The sequence below is a fragment of the Humulus lupulus genome, chromosome X (genome assembly GCF_963169125.1).
Source record: "Humulus lupulus chromosome X, drHumLupu1.1, whole genome shotgun sequence".
Taxonomy (NCBI): Eukaryota; Viridiplantae; Streptophyta; class Magnoliopsida; order Rosales; family Cannabaceae; genus Humulus; species Humulus lupulus.
In genome coordinates, this window is record NC_084802.1 from 52000034 (window position 1) to 52017336 (window position 17303).

The 17303-nt window shown below is 39.1% G+C and overlaps 1 long non-coding RNA gene across 1 annotated transcript; it reads right to left on the minus strand.

Moving 5' to 3' along the window:
• Positions 1 to 3482: 3482 nt before the first annotated feature.
• On the minus strand, positions 3483 to 6610 carry LOC133803559 (uncharacterized). The gene is made up of 5 exons (XR_009878055.1): positions 6351 to 6610; positions 5919 to 6032; positions 4934 to 5125; positions 4491 to 4644; positions 3483 to 3673 (listed from the first exon to the last, which is right to left on the minus strand). It is a non-coding gene; the product is annotated as an uncharacterized LOC133803559 (long non-coding RNA).
• Between the last annotated feature and the right edge of the window lie 10693 nt (positions 6611 to 17303).

Sequence of the window (17303 nt, forward strand, 5' to 3'; positions counted from 1 at the left end):
TTCGATTGTCCCTATGGTTGTCGTCCCTTCACCTAAAAGTCCATATAATGTCATTGAGGTTGCCTTGAGATCGGTCATGGACACTCCCATATTTTCTAGGGTGGACTTGAAAAGCGCATTTACTGAGCTTTCATATTGTCTACCAATATCCTTCACACCCTTCAATTAGTGAGCTGCATATTTACCACCAGCGGCTCATTATGTGGGAATTGAACGTGGCTAGCGTCCTCCTCCGTGAAAATGATTGGTTTTTTTTCAACCGCTATTGTTTTGATAACTGCTGCTCCATGATAAATTCCACACCGTTATGAGTTTCTAGCTCATTTATATACCTCTTTTGGGCCCCACAGCTCGTGCCCGCCAAATGAGGTCCTCCGATAATAGTAGTTATATCTTATCCTACTATTGGGGGAGGGTCGACTTAATTCATCTGATCCATCTGAGCCCTTGGCTAACCTGTCGGAGCTTCTGGAGCTGGATGAGAATTCTGCTTGGCAGACTGATTGGGAGCAATCTGATTTCGGGCATACTAGGCTAATGGTCCAGCTCAAATGAGAGTCTTTAATTTATCCTTCAGTTGTCGGCAATCATCGGTGTTATGACCGATGTCATTGTGGAATCGACAAAAATTTGAGGGATCTCTCTTCACTCTCTAATGCCTTAAAGGTTCTGGTTTCTTCCACGGAAGGCGATTAGAGTTTGCCAGGAAAATATGTTCCCGTGTGTCCGTTAGGTTAGTGTAGGTGGCATAAATGGGTTTGAATTTTTCCCCAGACTTTTTCTTCTTCGTGCCTTTATGGTTGCCCTCACCATTCTCATTCTTCTTATTGTTTCCTGCTTGGTTATTCTGAGTAACAGGTTGAGTCGTAGCTACAACACCTATCACTGCTCCAGCGGGTTGGATAGGGGCCTGGCTGGTTCCTGCGACAGCAGATTGCGCCTCTTCCAAGTTTATCCACTCCTGAGCTTGGGCCAAGAACTCATCTACACTTCTAACTCCTTTTCTCTGGAGCTCTTTCCATAGATCGCCTCCGACTAGGATTCCTATTCTCATCACCATGAGCTTGGAGCTGTCATCAGTGTCTCTAGCTCGTGCTGCGACATTGGCGAATTTGCTAAGATATGCCTTCAAGGACTCACCAGATTGCTGTTTTACGTTGGCCAATGAGTCAGCCTCTATGCGAGCAACTTGTGAAGCTCAGAACGCTTTCTTGAACTCGGAAGACAACTTCTTCCATGAGCTTATCGAATGTTTTTTGTACTTTTTGAACCACTGTCTAGCAAGTCTGACCAGAGTCGCAGGGAATAGGATACATCTCAGATCGAACCCGACATTGTGGTCCATCATCATTATATTGAACATCCTGAGGTGGTTGGATGGATCTGTTTTTCCATCAAATGTTGGCATGTTCGACATCCAGAAGCCAATAGGATATGTAGCTACTGCAATGCTCGGAGTGAAAGGTTTGAGATCCTCATCAAAGTCACAACCATCAATCCCCTTTCCAGATAAGAGCTTCTTCATTTTCTCTTCCATCAAGGCCAATCATTCAAGGGTTAGGTCTTTGGTCTCTAGGTTAGCTGAGGGTTGTTCACCAGCTCCCATCATATTGTACATGTTTGATGGGTTGTTGTCCCTCCAAGTTCGAGCTCGGTTAGGTGGGACATTCCCATTGTCGTGTATGATAGACTGACCTCCCTCATGTCAAGTATAACTCATATCCTTATTACAAGCTGGGTACCTCCTTTGTGAATTCAGATGATCACGCAGGTCGGGTTGTGGATCATATCGAGGACTTTGCACTGAGCTAAGGTGATTCCTCAGATCGCTCTCAGACTTGCCTCCACGCTGGCTCCCCGTCCAGTAACTTCCATTTGCAAAACTTACAGCCCGCGGCTAAGATCGAGCATCTAGATTATCAGCACGTGCCCGTGGGGCGTAAATATCTACTAATGAGAGAGGATTTCTCCTACTATTTCCATGAGCTGGAGCATCTCTTTGTGGGCACTGTGGTGTAGGATGTCTAACCAGTGATGGCAGATGCCTTATTGGTGAGGCTATCCTCATTCCATCAGGTCGAACTAAATTTGCCCGCCTTGGCTCTACCCGAGTGTCACGAGTTCTCTGTGCTTGGGGCTCTGCTTACGACACAGGTGGATTCGCTGGGGTGTTTTGTCCTCGTGAACTTCTCCCAGCTCGCCCTTGCGGGTTGTTGTGAGCATTCCTAGGAATCTGTGCAGAAGGCACAGAGCTAGGGGTTTTAATTCTAACTGACCGAATGACATGTGTATGATGGTTCCTATGATGACCAGTGGGTTGAGCACTTCGGTGGTTTCATTCTGAAGGTACAGAGCTCGGAGTAGCTGTCCTGACAGAACGACTGGGTTTGGATCAGTTATTCCTGTGGGACTTATGAGATCCACTTTGCCTCTTTCCGACATTAACGCTGGTTTTAAGAGGGGCTAATTGAGCCAGGGCCTCCTCGATCTGTCTGTTTTCCCTAGCAAGATGGCTCCTTAATTGGGAATTCTCCATCTTGACGGCAGTTAAATATCCCGGATTAGTATTTGGTGAGAGTGACGTCAAACTCCCAGTGTCATATTGGCCCACTGGTTGTTTCCCAAGACGTTGCTGAACATCTAGGCCCCTTTCAGTGGGAACAACTATATGATGGGCCTCCTACCCACCAAGCTGCTCCATTTCATTGTCATGCTTCAACCGAGTAAGCACAATGATGAATGTCGAACGAAACTTGTAAAGCACTAATTTCCTCTCAATGAAAGCACCAAACTATTGACGTGATTTTTTGCCAACAATAGATTTAGAAATATAATAAGGATATTAGTGCTTGTTTGTAAACCGTGATGAAATTATAAGAACCATTTCATCCACACGCAACTTTTACGTGGTTCGGTGGTTAAAATCCACCTAGTCCACGAGACAATGTTTTTGCTTTTCTCTTACAATCACTACTACAAAAATGGGATTTCCCGACAGTTTTTAACTGTCCCTATTGAGCAACGACGACAGTCGACTAATTGTCGTATTTGCCTATGCCGGCATAGGGTAACTACGCCGACAGTTATTAGGTGTCGTCGTTGCTGGCTACACTGAGAGTTATTAGGTGTCACCGTTGCTGGCTATGCCGACAGTTATTAGGTGTCGCCGTTGCTGACAACACCGACAGTTATTAGGTGTCGTCGTTGCTAACAACGCCGACAGTTATTAGGTGTCGCCATTGCTAGCAACGCTAATAAGTATCATCGTAACATTAAATTTATATATATATAAATAATAATTTTTCGATATATATTTTTTAGAACTTCTAATTATATTTTTAACAATTGAAGTTTGATATAAATTTAAATAAAATACTCATATAATTAATTATTATTACCATAACTTGTAAAAAAAATTATATTTATCATAATAAAATTCATATACATAAAAAATTTATTAAAATGTAAATAATACATCAAATCCCCATGAGACTAAATAATTCTCAATAAAAATTCATTATTCTCAATGTAAATAATACATCAAATCATCACTGTACATAATTCTTACAAGCAAGAAAGAAAATAATACCCAACAACTTGAAGAGTTTCTTGTTGCCTTGGTTCTCTTATATAATTGTATTGGTTCTCTTAAATATCCAAGTAGAGTTTTAGCCTACAATACAGAATAAACACCATTAAAGTCAAACCAAAATTAAAATAAATAAAAAACTTGAGGTTAAAATAAATAGAGAACTTGATGTTGCAGAAGAAATAAAAAGGATGATATTTTTTTTAGTCACAAAAATGATTTATATAAAAATTATATTTTTCTTATCAAACAAGATAGCCTCATGGCTTAAGTAGTTAGTCTTAGTTCTTTAGGTAAGTAATATGCTTAAGATTCTAAGTCCATAGTACTTAGCAAGAAAAGAAAAAATAACATAGTTATAAATAAAAGCACTGAGAACATAAATATAATAGATCATTAATATATAACACAAGTATACTAGATAACATATGTTAAAGTTGTTAAAATAACACGAGTGACAAGTAACACAACGAGTTGTGAATAAACCTAATCCAAATTCATTAATCTAATTCACATTTGAAAGTCTACGCAAAATAGAAAATCATAATTTAGCTTGCAAAACAATTTTTTTTTGCATATGATACATAATTTAGTATACAATTAAATATGCTAAGTCGATTAGGAAGAGCATGCAACCGAGTTGCAAAGTAACTAGACAAGAGTCCGTAAATTTCAAGAAAAATGGGCAGCACAACAGCTGCAAATCGGACATCTCCAAATTTTAAAAACCTGCAAACAAGGCATATGACAGTCCCAAAGCAGTCCAATGAAATCACAGCTCAACTCATTATACTAATTAACTCTCAATATACTATGAACATACACAATTGCATTTTAGTTTCCTAACTCGCAAATAATTTCAAAACTCAAAATAATTAAAATCTAAGATAGGAATTTATACCATAGTGCTCAGGATAGTGCAACACAGCGCATGTCGATGGAGACTAATTCGGTGCACCTTGCATACTTGAAAAACCAAATTCAGGTCAAGAACAGGAACAAAAAAAATAGCTCACAATATTGGCTGCTTCAGTTGTTTTGCACTGCACCCTCAGCTGGCAGCAAATAAAAGTGTCACAAATTCAAATAAATTTCTTCATATGAATGCAAACATCAATCAATACACATATACATGAATGCTTGAAATTACAAAAAATATAGAAAGAATTAAGTACCATGCATGAGCTTTAAGAATACACATAACAAATGTTTTTTAATAGAATATGCGAATGGATAGTTGTCCTTCTTCATGGCCTTTTAAATATAAAAGATAATCAATAAATTCATCAAAGTAGCAAAGTATTTTTCCATAGAAGGAGAGACGAATACAGAGTATAAGCTTACCAAATAGAGAATGAGCAAGGCTATTATTCAAAAACCAACTGCAGCTGCTTTTCTTCAATACAACATCCATTCAATTTGAATGGATTCAAGTGTTGTAAAGCAGATATCAAACCCTTTTCATTTATGTTCATCTCTGCCTTCTTCATTTTTGTTTGCAGCATCAAAGTGTTTGTAGATCCAATCCTCTCAGAACTGTACAAGCAATTGCAATTCTTATATGTTAAAATCTTTCATTGAAAATTTAAGTGAGATAAAGCAACTAGTGAGGCAAACGATAAAAATAAGCAAAGAATAAAATAAGAATCTAGAATAGATACTTGTGCTCTTGCTAATTCTTTTGATCTTGTATGCTTGCTTTCAATACAGATCAGAAAGTAGTTATTGTAGCTACATTCCATAGAGTTTGACTCTTTTTATTTAAAAGAAATCCATACCCCAAATCTCATATGATATGTTACAGATAAAAACAGACTTTCTTATATACAACCAGGAATACATGCAAAAATAATGCATATAGTTGATCAAGCTAGGCCTTCCATATGCATTTGTTTGGTTATTTTTTAATGCAAAGTGCTTCTCCTAACCAAGGGAAAGCAACAAGAATCAATAACAATAAAGACACTCAACATACAAATCAAATTAGCCAGTACAATACCACACAAGTCAAACCCTGACCAAAACAAATACATATGCTAAGTTAAATAACAAAGACGCAAAGGAAAAAAAATAAATAACAAAAACAAGTCAAACCCTGACCAAAGGCCACCAAAAAGATGTATATAGCATGCACACATGTATATAGCTGCACTACAACTACTAGCAATCACATGTATGTTACAAATTAAAGAAGATGAAAAAGGAAAAGAACACACTGAACACACCCCTCACTATGGTTCTCTAAAATATTTTGTCAAACAGTTTCTATACAAACATCCAAACATTCACAATAATTATTTTAAATACTACCTTTAGAAAGTTTATTTACCTTTTCTTGACAAAAGTATATGGAACTTCTTAAAGTGAAACACCTATACAAAAATAGAATAGCATAAAGGACTATCTTTCTCACATGACCTCTGCACCATCAGTGAAAGAATGCCTGAATCAATGAAATAAAAAAATACAAAGTCATACTTACATACATACAAACCAAAACATAAGTCATTCACTCAAAATATTAAATAATCACCTGCTCAATATATATAAATTTACAAGATTAAAGAGTCCACTTTTGCACGGAAACCCCTTTCTCCAGTCAATTTTTTTTTTTTTTTAAAAAAAAAAGAGGAAAATAGTCTCATAAAAGATTATAGTAAACACCACAATTTTAAAATTCAGATCATCATTTTTAGCAAACAAAATAGAGTAAACAAATAGTTATAAATATATAAGTATATATTCAAGCGAAGGGACATACCAAGCAAAGTCCGTGCTCAACTTCTTCACCCCGGCTAGCGGGGGCGATGGGACCGAAGGAGGCGGCGTCCCAAGCAAGCAGAGGTGGCGCTCAACTTCCATTGACCCACCAGAGGAGACGAGGATGAGCTCGATTCAAAGGCCATTTATTCTGAAAGGCTAAAGGCGATAGTCGATCGTGCGAGAGGTGCAATGAGAGGCTGGAGATCGGAGGCATGGAGAAATTTAGGGATTGAGAAAGAGAGATACGAGGGATTTCAGATAGAGAGAGTTAAAAATAAAATAAGAAATAAAGTATTTAAATCAAATAGTGGAGAAATGAAAATGAAAAAGTTGAAGGTTGGCGCCCAAATTTTTTAGTACCCGCGTAGCATAATATTTATTTATTAGTGTTAGATTTTAAATTATAAATACTATTAAATTAAAATGTTTTCTTATTTATAAAAATTAAATTAATTTTTTTATTACAAATAATTAATTTATTTATTTATAGTTCAAAATTTATAATGTATGTAATAATAATAAATATACTTTTTTAATACTTATTTCACACCCAAATAAATTATATATATATATGTATAATTAAATGTATTAAAGAATAATATAGTTAATAATATAATTAATTTTATAAATATGTTGAAGAATAATAAATTTAAATTTTGATATAAAAATTATTATAAATACAAAAAATAATAATATGAAAATTTTAGAAACAAAAAAATCTAGTTTTAAATTTTTTTTAATAAATACATAATTTTTATAAATATATATTTACATAATTTAGTTTATATTTTTTAAATTATACTATTCATTAATTTTTTTAAAATATTTTTCCAATTAATAAAACAACTACATTTTAACTAATACAAATTTTATAAATATGTTAAAGAATAATAAATTTAAATTTTGATATAAAAATTATTATAAATACAGAAGTAAATAAAAAATTTAGAAACAAAAAAATCTAGTTTTAAAAGTTTTTAATAAATACATAATTTTTATAAATATATATTTACAAAATTTAGTTTATATTTTTAAAATTATAATATTCATTAATTATAATTTTTTATTTGAATTTTGGCGACATTTTAAGACTATTGGCATTGGACTTTTATTAACTGTCGGCGTTGGGGTTAATAGCGACACCTTTTAACTGTCGGCATTGGTCTAGAATTAATTGTCGGCGTTGGGCTCAATAGCGACACATTTTAACTGTCGGCATTGGTCTCAAATTAACTGTCGGCGTTGGGGTCAATAACGACAGTCAAAAGCAACGGTGACAGTTATTAGTTGTCGGCGTTGGTCTCTATGCCTATAGTTTTTAACTGTCGGCGTAGAGTCCCGCTAAGCAACTACGACAGTCAACAGAGTTGACTGTCGTGGTTGGGTGTCGGGAAAGCCCAGTTTTGTAGTAGTGAATTTCTGTAGAGTTTCACTAATACAAAAAGGTTGTCCCCTTCCCTATCCATTATCCTTGATATTTATAGTGGAATTTCATGGACACGTTTGGGTAACCGTGTGAATAAATATGGTATACATTTAATACAGATTATTTCCATTTACATTGGGATATGATTTGATAACATAATATATCCTTGCTATCTCGGATAATAAATGATAAATGTGCAATACAGTCTGGGCATTAATGAGCATATAAAGAGCCTCCAAGTCTCTTGGGATCCTTCGGTATGTGTTTTGACCAGGTTGCCATGAGTTGAATATCTTCATCGAGCTGGTGATCATAGATTATCTAAACCTTAGCTCGGATTAACTTCGGAGTGCCCAAAGGAGGATCTGGCCACTATAGGTCTCGAACTAGATCATTATCCTAAGAGGCGGTCTGATAATAACATTTATGTCGTATTGCCAAGTCCCAACTCGAGCTGCTCACATGATTACTAACCAAAGGTTCTACTTGGCTGTTTTTCCACATATTCATCTGCCAACTGTACCCCGAGCTGAGTAACTAAACTTGTGCTAATTTTTAATGTACAACACGAACTAATTCACTAGACAAATTATATCCATTAGTCAGATGAAGAGAAGAGGTTGAGATTTCAGTCAAATAAAACTCAAATATTTTTAAATTAAGATATTTCCCCCTAATAATGTAACGTGGACCCCACAGGAAAATAAACCCCCAGCTAAAAATTTCAAAAATGATATACCAAACAGGGTTTGTCTCCACATTCCCATTCCCACCTTAGGATTACCCCATACCAAACGCCCCCTAAATGGTTGTTAAATGTATAAATGAATGTATATAATCTTAAAAATGTATACCCCCTATGTCTAACTTTGCAAATAAACAGTTTTTGATACTTATTTAGAAAAATGCCAATAATAATCTAAAAGTTCAATGGGGCCTTATTAAAATAATCTCACTGAATTCAAAAACAAAAACAAAAAAACTAGATAAATTTTTATTCTATGGCATTTCTGGATCATCCTCGTGCACTAGTTCCACGCGGCATACATACTTATGACCATGGAAACTCCCAGCCCACCATGTGTGCTAAATAGAACCTAACGTCTAACTGATAGGGGAAAGTAAAGGGGGTGAGATAAAAGTCCAGTAGGAAGTTCAAACAAATACAAACAACCAAAAAATGCAACAATTTTATACTTATCATCTTATCTTTAAATGAAATATAACACACAGTCATTCCATTTCTATACATATACTTTATCTGAAAATATACACAAACAACTAAAGTAACTACTCTGTGAGGAAATCATAAAACAAAAAACCCTGGGAACTGATCCTCCTATGCCCACTTGGAGCCTATGGTACGGCCGCCCTGTGAGTTACGTTATACCTTAGTAACTCCTATATAGTGTCGCATAACACTAACAACATTGATTTTCTTTGTTGTGTCATGTACATAACGCTAGAAACGTTGTTTCTCTTTGATTCAATCATACAACAAATCAAACATAATGCTCATAATAACTTACCACATGAGGTACCTATTTTACTTTTAAACAATCATATTAATAATCATAGAAATCTAGCTAACTTCCTTATCTCAAGTCCAGGATATAACAAGAGTGGGACAACTTCACAATGATCCTAGAATAATAATCAAAACACTTGTCTTAATATCATGCAAAACACACATGAAAGCATCAAAACATATCCCACGAGCGCATGGATCATGCACGGTGGCACCTATCTTAAAAATAGTTGCACCACTCTCTAAATTTTATCATAACTCATACATAATATCATGGAAATTAATGTCATTACACACAACAATCTTAAAGGTCTTAAAACAAGGACCTTAGACTTACTTAATTAACAAATAATTACGCGTAAAAATGCATTTGCATGTAACATGCATACATGGGACTATTCTTAAAATCTATGTCAAAGTTGATAATATCGTACACTTTATTTCATGACAATTTCACAAAAATCCAGCAAGCATTATTAAACTTAAATTAAATACCCAATAATTTCCTAGCATGCTTTCTACCATTTTTTCATCTTAAAAACATTCAAAATCCTTCATTAAGACTTAATCCCAAAAATCCAATCACAAACTAGTCATGGCCTAACATAACAATAGGCAAAGATACCAACTTTAATAATCCAACATATACATAAACTTGTTTAATAGTCATAATTCATTTTAGAAACCAAATTCCAAAATAATTCATTAACTTTTTAATCATGTTTTCAATTGCAACCATAAAATAAGAAACTATACTTTTCTAAATTAAAAATAAAAAAGTGAAATATTTTTAATTCTTTTTCTATAACACCTAATCAGATAAACTCATGGCATTCATAATAACTCAAAACTTATTAAAAATGTCATAGTTTATGCTGACTGCCTTTTTCGCTATCAACCTCAAGAAGAGAGATTAAAGAAATAAGCAATAAGAACACAAGGATTTTTACGTGGTTCAGGTTATATAAAGAACCCTAGTCCACGAGTCTCTAGTATTAAGAGGACTTGAAGCTTGGGATGGCAAGATCCAATGGTGTATTCTCAGGCAGTGTTTAGATTACTTTGAGTACAAGGTGTTTTCTCTCCAAAAACCCAAACCCTTTACAATGAGACTCCCAGCCCTATTTATAGAGGCTGGGGTCATTAATACTAATCATCAGTAATTAATACACATTCTTCCCATTATTGGGGGATTAATACCAATCCAATGCATTGTGGTGCATTGAATAGAGCCCACAGCCCAAACAAGATTTGCGGGGCCCACTGTAGAAAAGCACCTACTTTATAGGGAACATGCCCCAGGTATTGTCAGGGTGTGCTGTAAGTACCTCCATGTCAGACGGCGTAGTGGGAGTGCAAATTTTCGAGTTGTACACTCGACAATAATGCTGATGGATCACCCATAAAGGTTGTCAGACGATCCTCTGGCTCTATAAACCGGCCTTCGTAGACACGTTGCACCTTATCTTAAGTCCGAGAACCAGAACCTCGGATCTGGGAGATGACTAGGGGATGAGATCCCTCGCCTTAATTGCCTGAGTTGGGGAACCTCCAGGTTCGAGGACAAACCTCGAAGAGTAATCTACTAAGGCACCCACGACCCACTACCAAAGGCATAGTCCTGCCTAGGACCCTTGCTCTGACTAAAGGCCTCGGGCAGTAACATGCCCCGATGATGTCTATGAACGTCCGAGCTAGTCACTAGGGATTTCCACTTGTCAGAGGTGAAAATACGGACAACATTTTCCCTCCAAGTCTCTACTCGTCCACGAGCAGTGGAGACTTAACTTAAGGGTGATTTGAAAAAATGGAGGGAAAAAACGTTTTGGCTTTCCTCAGACATCACTTTGAAAAGAAAACCCACGTGTCAATGCCCCATTGCTAGGCCCATTAATCTGTGCATTTAATCAGGGGTCAACTCCGAGATCCCAAACATCTACCCTGCATCCGAGGATCTTTTCCCAAAGAAAAAATGACTGCAATCTGCGCCTTTTGAACCCTGGTCATTGGATCACCCTCACTAACTTACTAGGGCAAGCCATCCGACAGTCATGGGGAATTTGCTTCCCTAGTAAGTTTTACTAGGTATAAAATCCCAAGAAAACCATCTTTAGCCTCACACGATAACCATACGAACATTAAAAGCCCTCTTAGAACACTCTCTTCTCTCTTGCCTGCCTCTCATCTTCAATCCTTTTTTCTAGGAGCTCTGGATGTCTGGCGTGAATCGTCGTACTTTTGGGCAGACGGCAAACAATAATTCATGGTTAGGACTCGCCTCAGCACCTACCTTCGTTTCATCTCGGGTAAGTACCATCGACCCACATTTCTGTTTTTGTGTGTGCTTGAGGTTTTTCGATATATGTTTAGGAATGTCAGTGGTATGGAATTTTAAACTCTATTTCTAGTTTTCAATAGTCATTTTAGGCACCTTTTGATGTTAGGGATGTTCAAAATGGCCCTCAAAAGTCTTGATGTCAACTTTGTGTTTCTGAGCCTGTGATCGGAATTTGGGGATTTCCCATATTCTGGTAGGTTCATCCCCTCTGGCTTGTCCTTAGGCACTGGGGATACCCCGCATTTCCAAAACTTTTCTCTTCTTCCCAAGCAGTATCCCTAGAGCCATCCATGTTTTGGCCATCTTTCCTTCAGTCAGAATACTAACTGCTTGGTTTTTGTCTCAGATGTTCGAGGAACTCTGACAACTACATGATCACGGATTTTATCTCTTCGACCAGGAGATTTTTGACGTGGCCCAAGCACAGTATATCTCCGAAGGCAACACAAGGATGGGAACCCAAGAGCCATCTAGAGAGTTACTAGTTCGCCCCGACACCCAAGTGGCGGAGAGGCCTGAAACACTCGGAGACAGGGGTTAACCGTGGAGGAGGTGAACAGGGCCCCGCTTCCACACCCTACACAAAAGTACAAGGGTGATGCATTTGAAGTAGAGGATTACCACACTCTGCTCCGACACCGTGATGCCATCGAAGCCATCGTAAGATATTATTCGGTAAGAGACAAGTGCCTCATTCGTCTCTGTCAGTAGTCCATAGCATCAACGACCTCGACGCCTGGAGCCAGGTCAACCTGATGGCAGGGGCTACCCTACCCCCCAAGCAATACTTTGTGAACTTCCTGAAGTTCGTGGGGATAGCCCCTTTCTATCTTTCCCCCAACGACTACAGAGTGCTTGCAGGGATGTACATTCTGTACTGGAAGCAGAAATGGTCCGAGCCTTGGCCGGCGGAGAGCATAATCGATATATGTGTGATTAAATGGTTTTATGCATGATTTTTTGGCATACATGATTATATGGTTATATGGATATGTGATATGCATGTTTATGAGTATTAAATATGCTCGTGGGGCTTGTTTAGCTTATAAGGGCACATTTGTAATTTTTGCCCGTTGAAGGCATAAATGTGATTATATGTGATAAATTTTTGAGGCCACATTATTATGTGGATATATTTGCATCATATGGCTTGAGACGATCCTAGTGAGCGGATTGGCGAAATAGTCACAACGGGGATTAATACCTGGCTCGGGGGAAGCCAAGGGTTATTTTTGAGAATTTAGGGGATAACTTGGGAATTATTAGATATTAAGTAAATAATTGGTAATTAATTGGATGACGGGATTAATTGGTAGATATTAGGAACATTTGAGGAATAAGTGGGAACTGGGGAAAAAATGACTAAAATACCTTTTAAACACCTTTGAAAGATTTAAAAGTTTAAGGGGAAATTAAGTCTTTAGGCTATTAGAGATATACTCAAAAGCATAGGGAAAAAAAAAAAAAGGAAACCTAGAAACTGAAGGAAATTGGCAGAATTCTTTCCTTTTCTCCCTCATGTACTCTCTTTCTCTCGCACTCTCCCTATTGAATTTTGAAGCTAAGGAACACAAAGGGGACATAAGTTTAGGTCTTGAGCTGGTGCTAATTGAAGGAGGAAGTTGAAGGAAAGGTTAAGTTGAAGCTTGGGAGTTAGAATTCAGCTTGGGAGCTTGGGGATTCAAGCTGAGGATTTGAGCTGGGATTCAGAGGAGGATTCATCCATTATTGAGGTAAGAGCTCTAGTTTACATTCTAAATTTTCTTTCTAAGTTGTCTAGGTAAAATTCTAGACTCTTGAATATGAATTGGATGATGGAATTAGACTAAGTTTTTGAATGGTAATAGCTGATAAATTGGGATTGTGATTTTGACATTTTTGCTAATGTTTTGGTAATTAGAAATATGTGATTTAATCTTGAATTTGTAGTTGGATTGGTGTTGAATAGAGGAGATGTGTTGGGGAAATTCTGGGTTTAGTCTTAGTATTCTTGGCTGGGATATGCATGTAAAAAACCCAGATCTTCTAGGTTCAAAGAGGGTGCACTGCGACCCAGCCTGGGGGCGCCGCGGCACGTGTGGCCATTTTGGCCTAGGCGTGGCCTCTGACTTGGGGACGCGCCGCGACCCACTAGGCCAAGTTGCGACCCGCCTCCCCGTTTGGCTTGGGTGCCTGCTCTCTGACTTAAGGGCAAGTTGCGACCCACTAAGCCAAGTAGCGACCCACCTAGGGAAGTTTGCCTTAGAATTGTTTCTAAAATTGGTAAGGCCCAGGGGTTCGAACCTAGGCACTCACGACAATTTTTACTACCCAGTTTAGTAGAAATTGAGGTCCTAGAGGCTAGTTTTTCTCTCCTAAGTCTTTTTTTTTTTTGGATTGGAAGTTAATGGATACCATTGGCCTTCGTGACTAGGTTTATTGCCAAGGCTCGGGGCTGAAGATCGTGCTCGGAACCATTTCACTTTCTCCGCTCGGACTTAAAGGTAATAAAACTACACCCTTTTGTGTGGCTGTGTTGGGATTGAGATTCCCTATGATTGAATACAAATTTTGTATGATTATGATATGCCATGAGAGCATGAAATAAACGGCCTAAGAGTGTCGGGGCTAATATTTGCGCACAGGACGGGCTCGGCCACTAAGAGCTGGGATCGGCTAAGATTAATACTGAGCTCGGCCTAAGTGAGCCAGAATTAGTGGGTTAAATAGAGGGTGCGGCCTAAGGGCGTCGACCCTGAGTATTGTATGATGATTATGATAAACTGTTGAGTAATAATATGTTTACTATTGCGAATCTGATGTTTATGGCTTGTTGATTACTGGGATGAATGGCTTGTGATTTGTTGATTGCCATCACTGATTATGTGTCTGTCATAACATGTTGAATCCTTGGTTAACTGCTTTATGGATTATTTGTTTGTTATCATTGTTTATGTTATGCTATATGGTTTTCTTGTTGGGCCTCGACTCACGGGTGCTACGTGGTGCAGGTAAAGGCAAGGGTAAGATGGTTCAACCATGAGTTGGAGAGCTGTGGGGGCGAGGTGTACATTGTCAGCTGCTCGTTCGCCATGGCTGAGGGATTTTACAGGGACTAAAAACCTAAAATGTGTATTTTACCATTAGAGTGGCCTTTGCTTGTATTTGACTTTTGACAAATTTGTAAATTTGTCCTTTAACCCTGTTTTTGGGATCCCATGTACTAAACATTTATTTAAATGAAAAATTAACCATTTATGACCAAAATATTTTGTCCCTAACTCAATTATGACTTTAGGATCACATTTTCAACTAAACGACTTGATTAGCAAGTCTTGCACAATTATAAACACACAGTGTAACGGTCTTGGTTATCCAGGGTGTTACACCGATTCTTAGTAATCTGACCCTGATTCTCGACTTCGTCTGAGTTGGTGAGTATCTTCCCAAATGCATTATCCCTCACCTTATTAGGACTTTTTTGTGTTCGATACTTAGTCAATTCCTTTTAAATAGGTCATTTTCGCCAAACCCACTACGTCCAACTCTTCGAGGATCATCTTCAGGCGATGAAGGCTCTTCCTGATCTAGACTTGGACCTTAGCATCCTGGTAACAGAAACAAACCTCATTTGGTCAGGGCTTCTCAGCGTAGAACAACGAATCAACACTTGGAGCTGACCAAGTATCGTCGGTCCAAAAAGTCTCGAAAGTTGGCGTCCCGTCACATCACTTACATAGACAGGTTGGCCAATAAGGCATTATAGAAATGGCTAGCGGAGGAGAGGCTGGCGCATGCGCTCGCTGCGAAGGAGGCCTGAGAGGCACAAGAGGATCAGGAGCTTGAGGAAGAGCTTTAGGCAGGGATGGAAGCTTCCCACCTTGACTCAGGTAAATCACCTCTCACCCTGACTTAAGCTTCCCGAGTAGGTGATAGGATAAGTACCGAGCAAGTTTGGGCTTCTCCAACCCTTCTCCATTGTGGTCAAATTTCACATCGGTGCTGGACTAAGGAAGAATTCCAGGAATACATAGATTTAATAGACCTGTACCTCCATTTCCCAAGGAGGCAATCAACTTCTCGGGGCTTCGTACCTCTAGACCGAGTAACGTCTTTCAACTCAAGCTGGTTTTTCCAATATGGTACCAGCATTAGTTGATAGGTCGGGAATAGGATAATACATCCTCACTATTTGCACAGAGACTCAACTCACAATGGGCCTCCGAGTAGCTTATGTTATTGCATTACCCTATTGTGTAGAACATAAGCTAACTGTTTAATTTGTTCTTGCAGCTCATATGGGATTAGGCGGACATTGCCCGGTCTACACTAAGGTTAGGAGTGCTCCCAAGCTCTTCGATGGGAGAGGGGTCATCGCGTCCTCGTGAGCAACCTGAACCCTCTCCTCCAACCAAGAGGTAGAAAGTCTCAACTCCCCCTTTGGAGTCCCCTGCAGACGAATTGCCCACGGTTGTGGAGATCCCTTCCTCGCCTAGGTCAGACGAGGCAGTTCAAGAGCCAAGGCAGGAGGAGGTCCCAGAACAAGACCAAGGGTTGGTTCAAGACTCAGAGCAAGAGGCAGTGCCACCCCAAATCTATCTCCTGGTGTACCTCGAGAAATATGACAGGGCTCTTCTGGAGCAATACGAGAAGATGCTTCAACACTTTGAAGCAAGGCTGGAGGAGGGTAACAAGGCCCTACACGAGACAGTCAAGGCCCTCCACCAACTCAAGCCACCCCGACAGAGGCCCATCATCCCTCCGATTGGTTGGGCTGAGCTGGAAACTTTATTCTCTACCAAGCTAGGGGAGATCGTCGCTCCTCTCGCTGCTGAGCTTCTTTCAGGGGTCAGCTCCACTATGTGCGATTTGACCACTCGAAGCTTCTACCAACTAGGCAACAGTAACAAGGCTTCTCTCATGGCCTCATGTCAGTATGCCTATGTCCGAGTAAGTTACTTATTCTTGCGCTTGAATTCAACTCAACAAGGCGTTATTAGGCTAACACTTTCCCTCCTTTTACTTTTTTGTTTTGCAGTCCGCCTTGGCCTGCCAGTTCCTGGGAGACATCATGATGGAGAAGATGTACGCACTCCAAAATTCCTAGGACAAAATTGTCTCCCTTAAGGAGAAAATGAAAGGCCCACGGGAAGAACTTTCCCGGGCCAAGGTTGCCCTTGAAGTCGGGCGAATACGCTCTCAGGAGCATGAGGAAGTTGTCCAGAAGACCACGAAGGACATGCAACAGGCCAAAGAGGAGACGAAGGCGACCATTGAGAGCATGCAACGAGCTCAGGAGGAGGCTAAGAAGGCCACAGTTGAGGTCGTCCGAGTGGTCCTGGAGAACTCCAACCTTTAAGAGCAAGTTAAGGAGGCCATCGACCGAGCTGAGCTAGCAGAGAGAAAGGCCCTCCAATCCATGGAGTTGAACAGGTCCACTCGGTGTCTAGTGGAGAAGCTTGAAAAAGAAACCAAGACTATCGCTGAGGACACCTTCTACGTGGCCTGGTATCACAACCAAGACATGAGCTTGGATTTTACTAGGGAGCCCAAGAAGTATACACTCATCTTCGATGAGCGCCTCCAAGTGACCCAGGCTGCATAAGTGGCTCCAACGGCTGAGGCGACTCCAACTGTTGAGGCCACTCAACCAACTGAGGTGACTCTAGCTGCTGAAACG